Source organism: Bombina bombina, chromosome 8 (assembly GCF_027579735.1).
Source record: "Bombina bombina isolate aBomBom1 chromosome 8, aBomBom1.pri, whole genome shotgun sequence".
NCBI classification, from domain to species: domain Eukaryota; kingdom Metazoa; phylum Chordata; class Amphibia; order Anura; family Bombinatoridae; genus Bombina; species Bombina bombina.
The window spans coordinates 106,347,906-106,365,103 of record NC_069506.1 but is presented as its reverse complement, the minus strand read 5'-3'; the positions used below and the strand labels follow the sequence as shown (position 1 = coordinate 106,365,103).

General features: G+C 38.6%; 1 protein-coding gene across 2 annotated transcripts in view; it reads left to right on the top strand.

The window, feature by feature from the left end:
• The window catches only part of LOC128638508 (zinc finger protein 879-like), a 113,132-nt gene that overhangs the window by 39,866 nt on the left and 56,068 nt on the right, over positions 1-17,198 (top strand). The gene's annotated exons all lie outside the window — the stretch shown is intronic.

Genomic DNA, 17,198 nt, shown 5'->3' with positions numbered 1-17,198 from the left:
GGGAAATGGTCTGCAGATCATTATCTGTGTAATTGTCTGTGTGTATTGTATGTAACTATATGGCAGTGCCTCCTTACAATAGCATCAACTTTTTATAGCAGGTTGTCTTCTCATTCCTACCTACAGGATCAATAACAAGGAAAGCTGAAACCCAACGTAGTTCAAATCAACAGCAGACGTTTATTTCTTTGTTAGCATACAGTTCATATGGTAACTCCTCTGATCTGATGCGTTTTGTGCATGCACTTCCTCAGAGATCATCTACATCTGTAGATAACTACAGGGTCAATCACAATACTTTAGAAAAGCTTCTCAAATAATTTGGCTACTAAAATACCCTTAGGCTTTAATAATGAAAAATCATTAGATAAACTTTTTTTTAATGGATTTTAATCAGCCCCATATATTAATAAGGTTTGGCACATTGCATAATTAACTGTTCCATGTGGTCCAACAATACTTATTTAATAACCTTTTATCTATATTATCTGTATCCCCAGTTTTATTTGCTTTAACATTTTAATACCGTAAGTAAAACATCATGGGTAATGAGAATATTTAATTTACTGTATTATTGAAGAAGTATCTTTCTTTCATGTAAGTGGCAAGAGTCCATGAGCTAGTGACGTATGGGATATACATTCCTACCAGGAGGGGGCAAAGTATCGCAAACCTCAAATGTCTATAAATACACCTCCCACCTCACTCATACCTCAGTTTTGCAAACTTTGCCTCCTTAGAAGGTGGTGAAGCATGATGTGCTTGATTTCTTCTGTGATAGGCGCTTCTAAGCATATTAAAGCCCGGTTCCTCTCTAAGTACAGTGTTTGTCTGAGGGATGGGAAGAGAGTATTGCCTGATGATACCATGTTTTCACCTATGGGAAATCTTTTCTAGGGCTCTCTGTAAATTCGGTAGCAGGGATTCATCTGCTGCCTCCCTTTACAGATCGACATTATACTCCTCTACCATTACCTCTACTGATATGTTTCAGTACTTGTTTGGCTGCTATATGTAGATGGGTGTCTTACACGTTAAGTATATACTTTTATTATATAAGACACTCTCAGCTATGGATTGGACACTTTTTAAGTAAAGTTGTTATATATTTTTGTATACATGCCTTGAGTCAGTAATTCAGTGCTGTTTTTAGCGACTATTTGTGGCTAAATATTTGTCATGGTTGGTAGAGTCTGTGAAACATACAGGGTTTTCTTTTTTGGAGCTAGTAATTTATAAATTAGAATGCTAAGTATTATGTTAGTCTCATGGAATGTTGATAATCACATTTTATGCAGCTATAATAGAAGTATCCATTAGGCTTTATTTTGGTACATTTTGTTTTTTTGTATATACAATCAAAATTCTTACCTGCTTTTTAGAGTGATAGGTGTATTAGAAATCCTCTTCAGCTCGGCATGTTGCGCATGTGATGATGCTATTTATGTCATAGGGTGATGTGTCATCATTGTGTGCCATTTTGTTGGTGCCAAAAATTTCCCGCTAAAATTGCAGTTATAAGCTCTGCCCCTAGCTCATTCAGTGTTCTCAGAAAACACTTAGGGGCCTAGTTATCAAGCCGTCAACCTCAAATACGCTGGAATTCCGCAGCGTATTTGTGTCGAAGCTGATACGCCTTAGTTATCAAAGGCTCGAGACCGGCAAAAGTAGAATTTTGTGACGTAAGCTTCGATCCGCCGGACTCAGTCCGACACAGATCGATTCTTACGTCACTCCAGATGTTCCGCACACAATCTCACTACTTTTGTGCGGCACAATCTCACTACTTTTGCTAGTTATCAAAAAACTAGCAGGTACGCTCGGCACTTTTACGGCCCAGCGTACCTGGTTTTCAAAGCTCCAGCCTGGAGGCGGCGGATCCCATAGGAATCAATGGGAGTCTGACCATAGCGAAAGTACAAGTTCGCTGCTGACAGACATCCCATTCATTCCTATGGGAGATGTCTGCACCTAACACCCTAACATGTACCCCGAGTCTAAACACCCCTAATCTGTCCCCCCTACACCGCCGCATCTAAATAAAGTTATTACCCCCTAAACCGCCGCTCCCGGAGCCCACCGCAAGCTACTCTATACATATTAACCCCTAAACCGCCGCCTCCCGGAGCCCACCGCAACTATAATAAATGTATTAACCCCTAAACCGCCGCTCCCGGAGCCCACCGCCACCTACATTATACCTATTAACCCCTATCCTGCCCCCCTATACCGCCGCCCTCTATAATAACGTTATTAACCCCTAAACCTAAGTCTAACACTAACCCTAATGCCCCCTTTACTTAAATATTAATTAAATAAATCTAAATAATATTTCTATTATTAACTACATTAATCCTATTTAAAACTAAATGCTTACCTGTAAAATAAACCCTAATATAGCTACAATATAAATAATAATTATATTGTAGCTATCTTAGGATTTATTTTTATTTTACAGGCAACTTTGCATTTATTTTAACTTGGTACAATAGCTATTAAATAGATATTAACTATTTAATAGCTTACCTAGCTAAAATAAAGAGAAATTTACCTGTAAAATAAAAACTAACCTAAGTTACAATTCCACCTAACACTACACTATACTTTAATATATTATTCCTATTTAAAACTAAATACTTACCTGTAAAATAAACCCTAATATAGCTACAATATAAATAATAATTACATTGTAGCTATTTTAAGATTTATATTTATTTTACAGGTAACTTTGTATTTATGTTAGCTAGTTAGAATAGTTATTAAATAGTTATTAACTATTTAATAACTACCTAGCTAAAAGAAATACAAAATTACCTGTAAAATAAATCCTAACCTAAGTTACAATTAAACCTAATACTACACTATCATTAAATTAATTAAATAAACTACCTACAAATAACTACAATTAAATACAATTACATCAACTAACTAAAGTACAAAAAATAAAAAAAGCTAAGTTACAGAAAATAAAAAAATAAGTTACAAACATTTTACAAATATTACAACAATTTTATGCTACTTACACCTAATCTAAGCCCCCTAATAAAATAACAAACCCCCCCAAAATAAAAAAAATGCCCTACCCTATTGTAAATTAAATAAAGTTCAACGCTCGTTTACCTTACCAGCCCTTAAAAGGGCCATTTGTGGGGGCATGCCCCCAAAAGTTCAGCTCTTTTGCCTGTAAATGAAAAATACAACCCCCCCCCAACATTAAAACCCACCACCCACATACCCCTAATCTAACCCAAACCCCCCTTACAAAAACCTAACACTAATCCCCTGAAGATCATCCTACCTTGAGTCGTCTTCACTCAGCCGAGCAGCGATGGAACCCAAGTGGACATCCGGACCGGCAGAAGTGATCATCCAAGGGGCGCTGAAGAAATCTTCCATCCGATGAAGTCATCATCCAGGCGGCACTGAAGAAGTCTTCGATCCAGGCGATGTCATCTTCCAAGCCGGGTCTTGAATCTTCCTTCCGCCGCCGCGGAACATCCTTCTTCACCGACGGACTACGACGAATGAAGGCTCCTTTAAGGGACGTCATCCAAGATGGCGTCCCCTCAATTCCGATTGGCTGATAGGATTCTATCAGCCAATCGGAATTAAGGTAGGAAAAATCTGATTGGCTGATTCCATCAGCCAATCAGATTCAAGTTCAATCCGATTGGCTGATCCAATCAGCCAATCAGATAGAGCTCGCATTCTATTGGCTGATCGGAACAGCCAATAGAATGCGAGCTCAATCTGTTTGGCTGATTGGATCAGCCAATCGGATTGAACTTGAATCTGATTGGCTGATGGAATCAGCCAATCAGATTTTTCCTACCTTAATTCCAATTGGCTGATAGAATCCTATCAGCCAATCGGAATTGAGGGGACGCCATCTTGGATGACGTCCCTTAAAGGAGCCTTCATTCGTCGTAGTCCGTCGGTGAAGAAGGATGTTCCGCGGCGGCGGAAGGAAGATTCAAGACCCGGCTTGGAAGATGACATCGCCCGGATCGAAGACTTCTTCAGCGCCGCCTGGATGATGACTTCATCGGATGGAAGATTTCTTCAGCGCCCCTTGGATGATCACTTCTGCCGGTTCGGATGTCCACTTGGGTTCCATCGCTGCTCGGCTGAGTGAAGACGACTCAAGGTAGGATGATCTTCAGGGGATTAGTGTTAGGTTTTTGTAAGGGGGGTTTGGGTTAGATTAGGGGTATGTGGGTGGTGGGTTTTAATGTTGGGGGGGTTGTATTTTTCATTTACAGGCAAATGAGCTGAACTTTTGGGGGCATGCCCCCACAAATGGCCCTTTTAAGGGCTGGTAAGGTAAACGAGCGTTGAACTTTATTTAAATTACAATAGGGTAGGGCATTTTTTTATTTTGGGGGGGTTTGTTATTTTATTAGGGGGCTTAGATTAGGTGTAAGTAGCTTAAAATTGTTGTAATATTTGTAAAATGTTTGTAACTTATTTTTTTATTTTCTGTAACTTAGCTTTTTTTATTTTTTGTACTTTAGTTAGTTGATGTAATTGTATTTAATTGTAGTTATTTGTAGGTAGTTTATTTAATTAATTTAATGATAGTGTAGTATTAGGTTTAATTGTAACTTAGGTTAGGATTTATTTTACAGGTAATTTTGTATTTCTTTTAGCTAGGTAGTTATTAAATAGTTAACTATTTAATAACTATTCTAACTAGCTAAAATAAATACAAAGTTACCTGTAAAATAAATATAAATCCTAAGATAGCTACAATATAATTATTATTTATATTGTAGCTATATTAGGGTTTATTTTACAGGTAAGTATTTAGTTTTAAATAGGATTAATTTAGTTCATAATATAAATATTATTTAGATTTAATTAATATTTAAGTTAGGGGGGCGTTAGGGTTAGTGTTAGACTTAGGTTTAGGGGTTAATAAATTTATTACAGTGGCGGCGTCGTAGTGGGGGGCAGGATAGGGGTTAATAAATTAATTATAGGTGGCGACGGTGTAGGGGGGGCATGATAGGGGTTAATAGGTTTAATATAGGGAGCGGCGGTTTAGGGGTTAAACTATTTATTTAGTTGCGGCGAGGTGCGGGATCAGCAGGATAGGGGTTAATAATTTTATTATAGAGGGCGACGGTATAGGGGGGGCAGGATAGGGGTTACTAGGTATATTGTAGGTGGCGGTGGGCTCCGGGAGCGGCGGTTTAGGGGTTAATACATTTATAAGAGTTGCGGCAGGGTCTAGGAGCGGCGGTTTAGGGGTTAATACATTTATAAGAGTTGCGGCAGGGTCTAGGAGCGGCGGTTTAGGGGTTAATACATTTATAAGAGTTGCGGCAGGGTCTAGGAGCGGCGGTTTAGGGGTTAATACATTTATAAGAGTTGCGGCAGGGTCTAGGAGCGGCGGTTTAGGGGTTAGTAAATTTATTTAGTTGCGGGAGGCTCCGGGGGCGCCGGTATAGGGATAGAACAGTGTAGTTTAGTGTGGGTGCTTAGTGACAGGCTAGCAATAAAGCTGGGAAAAAGCCGAAGAGCAGCGAGATCGGATGAGTGATAACTGTCACAGTCCGCTGCTCATCGCCCCGCGGCTTTTTGACAGCTTTATTTGATAACTTAGGCGAACGTATTCAAGGTCCGTGGCGGCGAAGGTAGGCGAGCTTAGGCGGACGTATTGGGCCGGCGAAGCCAGAAAAGTAGACGGCTTGATAACTACCCCCCTTAGAGAGTTTTCATACAGCATTTTATGAATCCGTTTTCTTTTTTGATATTTTTTTTCACTGTGTTTCCCATTCTCTCAAGCATGTTATATATATATCATATATAGGAGCATGGATAATTTGCAGAATTAATTTATTTATTCAAATTTAGTTTTTTGCAATTATGTCTCAAACTGAACCTGCCTCTGATGTTACCATAGGATTTGAGTTGCCTAAACAGGTATTTAACAAAGCTAAGTATCAGCTAGATTACAAGTTTGACGTAATGAGTGAAAAAGCATTGTTATGCTTCATAACTGCTTTTTCCCTAACGCCGCTATTACAAGTCTTGCAGGTATAGGTGTACCGCACACCATTTTGGCCGTCACGCAACGTCAGTACCGCACTTTTAAAAAAATCCTTATTCAATGGGACTTTCATAGCGTCGATATTACAAGTTTTGCTGTGAGGCGTACACCCTATACTGACAAGATTCGTACCGCCATCTAAAGTCAGTAGTTATGAGTTTTACGTTACAAAGATGTAGCATAAAACTCATAACTAAAAAGTACACTAACACCCATAAACTACCTATTAACCCCTAAACCAAGGCCGCCCGCATCGCAAATACTAAAATAAAAATATTAACCCCTAATCTGCGGCTCCGGACATCGCTGCAACTTAAAAAATGTATTAACCCCTATTCCACTGCTCCCCGACATCGTCACCACTATAATAAACCTATTAACCCCTAAACCACCACCCTCCCGCATGGCAAACACGATTTAAATATTATTAACCCCTAATCTGCCGTCCACCAAAACACTGCCGCTATAATAAACCTATTAACCACTAAACCGCAAGCCCCCCACAACGAAATATAATACAATAAAACTATTAACCCCTAAACCTCTGGCCTCCCACATCACTAAATATATTAACCCCTAAACCTAACGTAAACCTAAATCTAACCCTAACACCCCCTAACTTAAATATAATTAAAATCAATCTAAATAAAACTTAAATTATTACCTAAATAATTCCTATTTAAAACTAAATACTTACCTGTAAAAAAAAAACATAAGCTAGCTACAATATAACTTATAGTTATATTGTATCTATCTTAGGTTTTATTTTTATTTCACAGGTAAGTTTGTATTTTTTTTAACTAGGTAGACTAGTTAGTAAATAGTTACTAACTATTTACTAGCTACCTAGTTAAAATAAATACAAACTTACCTGTAAAATAAAACCTAACCTGCCTTACACTAATACCCAACATTACAATAAAATAAATTAAATTAATAAAATTCAGTTATCTAAATTACAAAAAAAATAAAACACTAAATTACACAAAAATAAAAACAAATTACTCCTAATCTAATTGCCCTATCAAAATAAAAAAAAAACCTAGTCTACACTAAGCTGCCGATGGCCCTTAAAAGGACCTTTTGCGGGGCATTGCCCCAAAGAAATCATCTTTTACTTGTTAAAAAAAAAATACAAACAACCCCCCAAATGTAAAACCTATCACCCACATCTAAATAAACCTAAGCTAACCATTGCCCTGAAAAGGGCATTTGTATGGGCATTGCCCTTAAAAGGACATTTAGCTCTTTTACATTGCCCAAACCCTAAGCTAAAAATAAATAAAACCCACCCAATAAACCCTTAAAAAAACCTAACACTAACCCCCGATGATCTACTTACAGTTTTCGAAGACCGGACATCCATCCTCATCCAGGCGGCAGAAGTCTTCATCCAAGCGGGCAGAAGTCTTCATCCAGACGGCATCTTCTATCTTCATCCATCAGGCGCAGAGGTCTATCTTCAAGACATCCGGACGCGGAGAATCCTCTTCTTCTGATCGCTGCTGTAGAATGAAGTTTCCCTTTTAAGTGACGTCATCCAAGATGGCGTCCCTTGCATTCCGATTGGCTGATAGAATTCTATCAGCCAATAGGAATTAAAGGTGAAAAAATCCTATTGGCTGTTGCAATCAGTCAATAGGATTGCGCTCACATTCTATTGGCTGATTGGAATAGCCAATAGAATGCAAGCTCAATCCTATTGGCTGATTGCAACAGCCAATAGGATTTTTTACCTTTAATTCCTATTGGCTGATAGAATTCTATCAGCCAATTGAAATGTAAGGGATGCCATCTTGGATGACGTCACTTAAAAGGAAAACTTCATTCTACAGCAGCGATTGGAAGAAGAGGATGCTCCGCGCAGGATGTCTTGAAGATGGACCCACTCCGCACCGGATGGATGAAGATAGAAGATGCCGTCTGGATGAAGACTTCTGCCCGCTTGGATGAAAACTTCTGCCGGCTTCGATGAGGACTTCTGCCCGCTTGGCTGAAGACTTCTGCCTCCTGGATGAGGATGGATGTCCGGTCTTCGAAATCTGTAAGTGGATCGTCGGGGGGTTAGTGTTAGGTTTTTTTTAAGGGTTCATTGGGTGGGTTTTATTTTTAGCTTAGGGTTTGGGCAATTTAAAAGAGCTAAATGCCCTTTTAAGGGCAATGCCCATCCAAATGCCCTTTTCATGGCAATGGTTAGCTTAGGTTTATTTATATAGGTTTTTATTTGGGGGGTTTGGTTAGGTGGGTGGTGAGTTTTACTGTTCGGGGTGTTTGTATTTTTTTTTTTTTTACAGGCAATGCCCCGCAAAAGGCCCTTTTAAGGGCCATTGGCAGTTTAGTGTAGGCTAGGGTTTTTTATATTTTGGGTGGGCTTTTTTATTTTGATAGGGCTATTAGATTGAGTAATTCATTTTTATTTTTGATAATTTTGTTTTTTATTTTGTATAATTTAGTGTTTATTTTTTTGTAATTTAGATAATTGTATTTTAAAAATTTATTTTATTTTATTGTATTGTTAGTTTTTAGTGTAAGGCAGGTTAGGTTTTATTTTACAGGTAACTGTATTTATTTATCTAGGTAGTTAGTAAATAACTATTTACTAACTAGTCTACCTAGTTAAAATAAATACAAACTTACCTGTGAAAGAAAAAATAAAACCTAAGATAGATACAATATAACTATTAGTTATATTGTAGCTAGCTTAGTTTTTTTTTTTTTTTTACAGGTAAGTATTTAGTTTTAAATAGGAATTATTTAGGTAATAATTGTAATTTTAATTTAGATTTATTTTCATTATATTTAAGTTAGGGGGGGTTAGGGGTAGATTTAGGCTTAGGGTTACATTAGGGTTATGCTTAGGGTTACGTTAGGGTTAGGTTTAGGGTTAATATATTTATTTAGTGTTAGTTATGTGGGAGGCCAGAGGTTTAGGTGATAATAACTTTAGTATAATGGCGGCGACATTGGGGGCAGCAGATTAGGGGTTAATAACTATGTATGTGGCGGCGATGTTAGGGGCAGCAGATATGGGGTTAATATTTTTATTTAGGTGGCAGAGATGTTAAGGGCAGCAAATTAGGGGTTAATAACTGTATGTAGGTGGGGGCGATGTTAGGTGCAGCAGATTTAGTGGTGTTTAGACGTGTTTTTTATGTTAGGGTGTTAGGTTTAAACGTAACTTTTTCTTTGCCCATAGACATCAATGGGGCTGCGTTATGGAGCTTTGTTTCCTCAATTGCAGGTGTTAGGCTTTTTTTTAGCCGACTCTCCCCATTGATGTCTATGGGGAAATCATGCACGAGCACGTCAAAACACCCCTTATATTTGGGTGAGGTATGGAGCTCAACGCAACCATATTGCCCGCACAAGCTGGGTTTTACAAAACCTGTAATAGCAGCGCTATAGGGAGGTTAAATACCACCACTTTTGTGGTGGTCGTTAATTTCCCTATAGTGCTCAAAACTCGTAATCTAGCTGTATGTGTGTTGTAATTAAGCTGATCTTAATTATTCAGCTCAATTATGTGGCTCTTGTTTTAACAAATTGTTAAATATATCTATGAATACAAATACACACACTATTATTCCATCTCAGTCTAAATGTGCATAGCATTATTGCAGGAATGTTAGATTTTATTGCTGCAGCTATAGTGAAGGCATTGACTGCTATTTTTCCTTCAAATAAATATAAAAAGGTATTTGCAACATTTTCCTAAACTTACACCTAGATTTAGAGTTTTGCGGCCAAAGGGGTGCGTTAGCTATGCGTGTTTTTATTCCCCCGCACCTTTTAAATAACGCTGGTATTTAGAGTTCTCTGAAGGGCTGCGTTAGGCTCCAAAAAGGGAGCGTAGAGCATAATTTACTGCCACTTCAACTCTCAATACCAGCATTGCTTACGGTAGCGGCCAGCTTGAAAAACGTGCTCGTGCACGATTCCCCCATAGGAAACAATGGGGCAGTTTGAGCTGAAAAAAAACCTAACACCTGCAAAAAAGCAGCATTCAGCTCCTAACGCAGCCCCATTGTTTCCTATGGGGAAACAGTTTCTAAGTCTGCACCTAACACCCTAACATGTACCCCGAGTCTAAACACCCCTAATCTTACACTTATTAACCCCTAATCTGCAGCTATCGCTGACACCTGCATTTTATTATTAACCCCTAATCTGCTGCTCCGTACACTGCCGCAACCTACATTATCCCTATGAACCCCTAATCTGCTGCCCCCAACGTCGTTGACACCTACATTATATTTATTACCCCCAATCTTCCCCCCCAACGTCGCTGCTACCTTACCTACACTTATTAACCCCTAATCTTCCGACCGGACCTTGCCGCCACTATAATAAATGTATTAACCCCTAAAGCTAAGTCTAACCCTAACCCTAACACCCCCCTAAGTTAAATATAATTTAAATCTAACTAAATTATTTCTTATTAAATAAATTAATCCTATTTAAAGCTAAATACTTACCTGTAAAATAAACCCTAATATAGCTACAATATAACGAATAATTATATTGTAGCTATTTTAGGATTTATATTTATTTTACAGGCAACTTTGTATTTATTTTAACTAGGTACAATAGCTATTAAATAGTTATTAACTATTTAATAGCTATCTAATTAAAATAATTACAAAATTACCTGTAAAATAAATCCTAACCTAAGTTACAATTAAACCTAACACTACACTATCAATAAATTAATTAAATAAACTACCTACAATTAAATCAACTAAACTAAATTACAAAAAAAACAAAACACTAAATTACAAAAAATAAAAAAAGATTACAAGAATTTTAAACTAATTACACCTACTCTAAGCCCCCTAAAAAAATAACAAAGCCACCCAAAATAAAAAATTGCCCTACCCTATTTTAAAATAAAAAGTTAACAGCTCTATTACCTTACCAGCCCTTAAAAGGGCCTTTTGCGGGGCATGCCCCAAAGAAATCAGCTCTTTTGCCTGAAAAAAACCCATACAATACCCCCCAACATTACAACCCACCACCCACATACCCCTAATCTAACCCACCCAAACCCCCCTTAAAAAACCTAACACTAAGCCCCAGATGATCTCCCTACCTTGTATTCACCCAGCCGGGTATCACCGATCCGTCCAGAAGAGGGTCCGAAGTCTTCATCCAATCCGGCAAGAAGAGGTCCTCCAGAGGGTCCAAAATCTTCATCCAGGCGGCATCTTCTATCTTCTTCCATCCGGAGCGGGTCCATCTTGAAGCAGCCGACACGGAGCCATCCTTCCTCACCGACGGACTAACAACGAATGAAGGTTCTTTTAAATGACGTCATCCAAGATGGCGTCCCTTGAATTCTGATTGGCTGATAGGATTCTATCAGCCAATCGGAATTAAGGTAGGAAAAATCTGATTGGCTGATTGAATCAGCCAATCAGATTCAAGTTCAATCCGATTGGCTGATTGGATCAGCCAATCAGATTGAGCTTGCATTCTATTGGCTGATCGGAACAGCCAATAGAATGCGAGCTCAATCTGATTGGCTGATTGGATCAGCCAATCAGATTGAACTTGAATCTGATTGGCTGATTCAATCAGCCAATCAGATTTTTCCTACCTTAATGACCACTCCTGACTTTTTTCTGCGGCTGGAGTTTTGTCGTTAAGAGTTCTAACGCTCACTTCAGCCAAGACTCTAAATACAAGCGTTAGGAAGATCCCATTAATTGGCGTAAGGGGATCTGCGGTATGGAAAAGTCGCGGCTGGAAAGTGAGCGTTAGACCCTTTCCTGATTGACTCTAAATACCAGCGGGCGGTAAAAACCAGCGTTAGGACCCCTTAATGCTGGTTTTGACGACTACCGCAGAACTCTAAATCTAGGCGTTTGTGATTTAATTTCTGACCTTCAGCATACTGATGTATCCTCTACTGATGGGGTATCCTCTGATTCAGAGGATTCCACATCAGAGACTGATATAGACAAATCTTTTTTATTTAAGTTATAATATATTCGTTCTCTCTTAAAGGAAGTTTTTTTTTTACTTTGGGTATTGAGGAGTCTAAATCTCCTGATGATAAAGCTAGTAATTGTCTAAATTCTGTATTTAAGACTACTGTTATTACTCCTAAAGTATTTCCTATTCCTGGCGCTATTTAAAGAATGGTCTAAGCCTGGTTTCTCTTTTAACTGTTCTTCTAGGTTTAAGAAATTGTATCCTTTACCTGTCCTGTAGCCAAGAATCCTTTAGATAGGAAGCTTGAATCTTATCCAAGGCGGCCATATTTACATACTGGCTATATTCTTAGACCTGTTATATCTATAGCTGATGTTGCTGCTGCTTCTATTTGTTGGTTGGACAGTTTAGCGCAGCAGTTGTCTTTAGATTCGGAATTATCTAACATTATTGTTTTACTTCAACATGCAAATCATTTTATTTGTGATGCTATATTTGATGTTAAGAAGATAAATGTAAAATCCATGTCTTTAGCCATTCTAACTAGAAGAGCTTTATGGCTTAAATCTTGGAATGCTGACATGGTGTATAAAACTAGATTATTATCTCTCTCTTTTCAAGGTAAAAATCTTTTTGGTTCACCATTAAATTCTATTATCTCCATTGTTACTGGGGGTAAGGGAGTTTTTCTGCCCCAAGACGAGAAATCTAAGGGTAAATTTAAAGCTCCCAATCATTTTCGTTCCTTTCGTCAGAATAGAGAATAGAAAAACACGCCTTCCTCAAGGCCTCTGGCTCAAATTGGAGACCATCTCCAAATTGGAATAAATCCAAGCCTTATAAGAAACCAAATCACTTCATGTCCACAATAGACTTACAGGACGCTTACCTTCACAATCCGATTCATCCAGATCACTATCATTTTATGAGATTCTCTTTTCTAAACAAGCATTACCAATTTGTCGCTCTTCCGTTTGGCCTTGCAACAGCACCAAGAATATTCTTAATAGTTTTAGGTGCCCTTCTATCTGTAATCAGAGAGGAGGGTATTGCAAGGTTTCCTTATTTGGACGATATCTTGGTACTAGCTCAATAGATTTTCAGATAGGGATAGAGTCATAGACACTGAATCTAACAGAAAAGAGATGTTTGAAATTGGTTTTAGCTTGTCTAAACCTTCAGTCTCTTATCATTCCCTTTAGTGGCTATGTGCATGTAAATTTTAGGTCTCATGATTGCAGCATCGGACGCAATCCTTTTTGTTTGTTTTTATATGAGACCTCTACAGTTTTGCATGTGGCACCAATGGTGCAGGGATTATACTCATATCACAATTGATATATTAAAATCCCAACTCTCTACTCTCTCTGACTTGGTGGTTAAATCATCACCTTATTGTTTAAGGGGCCTCCTTTGTTTGTCCTACCTGGACTGTGATCACATCAGATGCACATCTCTCAGGTTGTGGAGCAGTTTGGGGGTCTCTGACAGCACAACGAGTTTGGAATCCTCGAGATACGAGGTTACCAATCTATATCTTAGAACTCCGTGCTATTTTCAGAGCTCTTCAGGCTTGGCCTCTATTAAACAGAGAATCGTATATTCGGTTTCAAACAGACAATGTCACAGCAGTGGCATATGTCAATCATCAAGGGGGGACTCGCAGTCCCCTAGCAATAAATACTTTTTTGGATGGAAAATACTTTGATAGGACAAATATCTGCTTTTTCATAGAAAGATTGCTAAGCTTCCTGATATTCACTGTTTTGTTCAGGCTTTGATTCTTATCAAGCCTGTTATTAAATCAATTTCTCCTCCTTGGAGTCTCAATTTGGTTTTAAGATTTTGCAGGCTACTCCTTTTGAGCCTATGCATTCTTTGGATATTAAACTACTTTCTTGGAAAGTTTTATTTCTTTTGTCTATCTCTTCTGCTAGAAGAGTTTCTGAATTGTCTGCTCTCTCTTAAGAGTCTCCTTATCTGATTTTCCATCAAGATAAAGCTGTTTTGCAGGCTTTGTTTACATTTTTGCCTAAGGTTGTGAATTCTAACTACATCATTAGAGAAATTATTGTTCCTTCCTTGTGTCCTAATCCTAAGGGGTCTATTTATTAATCTGCAGACGGACATGATCCGCTATAGCGAACCATGTCTGTCGCACATCGATAAATGCTGACAGCATACGCTGTCTGCATTTATCATTGCACCAGCAGTTCTTGTGAACTGCTGGTGCAATACCGCCCCCTGCAGATTCGCGGCCAATTGGCCGCTAGCAGGGGGTGTCAGTCAGCCCGATCGTACATGATCGGGTGGATTGCTATACGCCGCCTCAGAGGTTTAGGAGCACTGGTCTAAAGACCGTTGCTTCTTAACTCCTGTTTCCGGCGAGCCTAAAGGCTCGCGCGGAAACAAGTGGAACAGGGGCCATTCAGCCCTTGTTAAATAGACCCCTATAAAGTCTCTTGAAAGGTATTTACATTCTTTGGATGTGGTAAGAGCTTTGAAATATTATGTTGAGGCTACTAAAGATTTCAGAAAGACTTCTAGTCTTTTTGTTATTTTTTCTGGTTCCAGAAAAGGTCAGAAAGCCTCTGCCATTTCCTTGGCATCTTGGTTCAAGCTTTTGATTCATAAACCTTATTTGGAGGCGGGCCGCCTCCGCCTCAGCGTATTACAGCTCATTCTACAAGATCAGTTGCCACATCTTGGGCTTTCAAGAATGAAGCTTCAGTTGATCAAATTTGCAAAGCAGGGGGGAACTTCCGGGCGGCGGCCATGACAGGTCGCATGTTTGCTTACTGCTCCAACCCTTGGGCTCAAACCTCTTAAAAACTAAATTTTACAGCCTGACTAAATGCAGATTTACAGCATATAATGTACAGTAGAGCATACCCTACAGATTGAAATTACTTTCTTCAGCATCGGATCAGGTTTAAGCTTCCTGGATCTCATTAGAAGCTACGGCCTCTCACTAGACCCCCCCGGCAGAGCACCTTCTCTGTGGTTACTCGCAGTGTTAGCTTGTTAATCACTGACAAAATTGCACAATCTTTATTCAATATTCCCGCTTTACCTTCCACGGAGAGGATTGATATGGAGGGTGCTATTATAATTTTGGAGCAGCTGAGCTATTTGCTCATGGATTACCGCGCTGACTTTGACAAGACGCTGCATATGGCATCCAACCCTGGAACTACTTATGGACCTAGCTTGGATCCTAAGCTGGATCATACTATTATGGCAGATGAGAGATCTGGCTGTAGAGCAAACAGATCTGGAAGCCGGCTCCTAGACTTCTGTCGGGGGCGATAAGTCAGCCATGGAACCTCAAGGAGCCATTAGGAGTATCGCTATCTCACAGACAATTAACAGACACAGCATTGCGGCACCCTCCTCAAGTCTGGCGACAACGGATGCGGCCAAGAGTTATGAGCACAAGAGATCCCTTGCTCAGCATCTATCCCCAACGGTATATCCAGAGGTCCACTGCTATAATGGCCTCTCAATGTTCTCAGGGAAACCCGGTGACCATCCTGAAGCATGTGGGACTCTCTACACTTCACCAAAAACCAGAGTTGGGTAACGGAACATTTCAACTTACACCATTGTAATTTGCTCCCGGACTAGCTATGGATCAGTTTTATTGCCCAAACAAGGACACTATAAATGCTTTTCAGTTTATGCATATATTGGCTTGTTTTTTTGTGTACGTTTCCCCCTCTCCCTTCAAATGCATACCTACATGTTTGCGATATAGGGTGTTGAACACATCTACTCCCTGTGGAGGCTTTTCAACACTCCCTGCCTGATTTTACTATATGTTTAGCAGTGTTTACAATGCTTGAGGTAACATTACTATTTATTTCTCTGCTACGTGTCATTCAACATATCCTTGATTTTCACAGGGAGGGCTGGCTTTCTGCGGCCGGGGAGGTGAGCCCTCTATTCCTATATATTTACTTTGGTTCCATCTAATTGGGGATAAATGCCATTTATGTGACCAGGTTTTCTTGCCCTTTGATTTAGCATATTATCATTGTTATAACTGTTATTATATTGTGTTGCCTCTTATCGTCTCGGGTTTATCATATTGTATTTATGCTAAGGGGAGACAAAATTCTCTACATTCTTATTTCAACATATAGAGGGAGGGCTCTCATTCTAATTAATTTCAGTTGAGACCCTTGTTTTATTTGAGAGCAGCTTTACTCTTTTTCCTAGTTAATTTATTGTTTATAAGTACTCTGATTCACATAACTTCAGATTAGTATTTTTCCCTCAACACCATAAAATGTTCCAACTATACTATACAGATCCCAAGCAATTATAATCTCCTATGTGTCTCATTTCATGCATAGTGTATCCTCCACCCAAATAATATATTTGTCATAAAAGTAGAGCGGGCTCAAGAGCAAAAGTGGCTCATACAGTTCATTTCTATCTCTCCTTTAATATGCACATCTACAGATGATACCACCATCTTTCAAAAAAATAAATAAACACAAAAACTGAGGTTACTATTGTGAAATCCAAGAGTGGTCTCCTCACTTCATTATACCTTTCCTTTCCGTGACATGTTTCCATATTTCAGGTCCAAGAGTAACCTGTGAGTTCTGGTATGGAAGGTTCTTTTATCATTAGGCTTTGTGTATTTTAGTTTGCCATTTATTACTGTTTTTTTTTTCATGTTTCTATTTCATACATGGATATTGCAAAAGGCTTATCATACCTTTATAGACCTAAGCTGACGTGTACATTTCTCTTTTTGTATTGCATGGCAAAGTACTTTGTATGTTTAAGCTATTTGTATGCCTTATTTAAGTACCTAAATAAAAAAAAAATTGCAAAGCAGCAACTTGATCTTCTTTGCATACATTTGCTAAATTTTACCATTTTGATGTGTTTGCTTCTTCGTAAGGAGCCTTTGGTAGAAAGGTTCTTCAGGCAGCTATCTCCGTTTGATTCTAGTGCCTATGATTTGAGTTTTTTTAAAATTTTTAAAAAAACATATTTTTTTGGATTTAATTTCTCAGCGAAAATAGCTGTTTTAATTTTATCCCTCCCTCTTTAGTGACTCGTGGACTTCCACATCTTGGGTATTATATCCCATATGTCACTAGCTCATGGATTCTTGCCACTTACATGAAAGAAAACATAATTTATATAAGAACTTACCTGATAAATTAATTTCTTTCATAGTGGCAAGAGT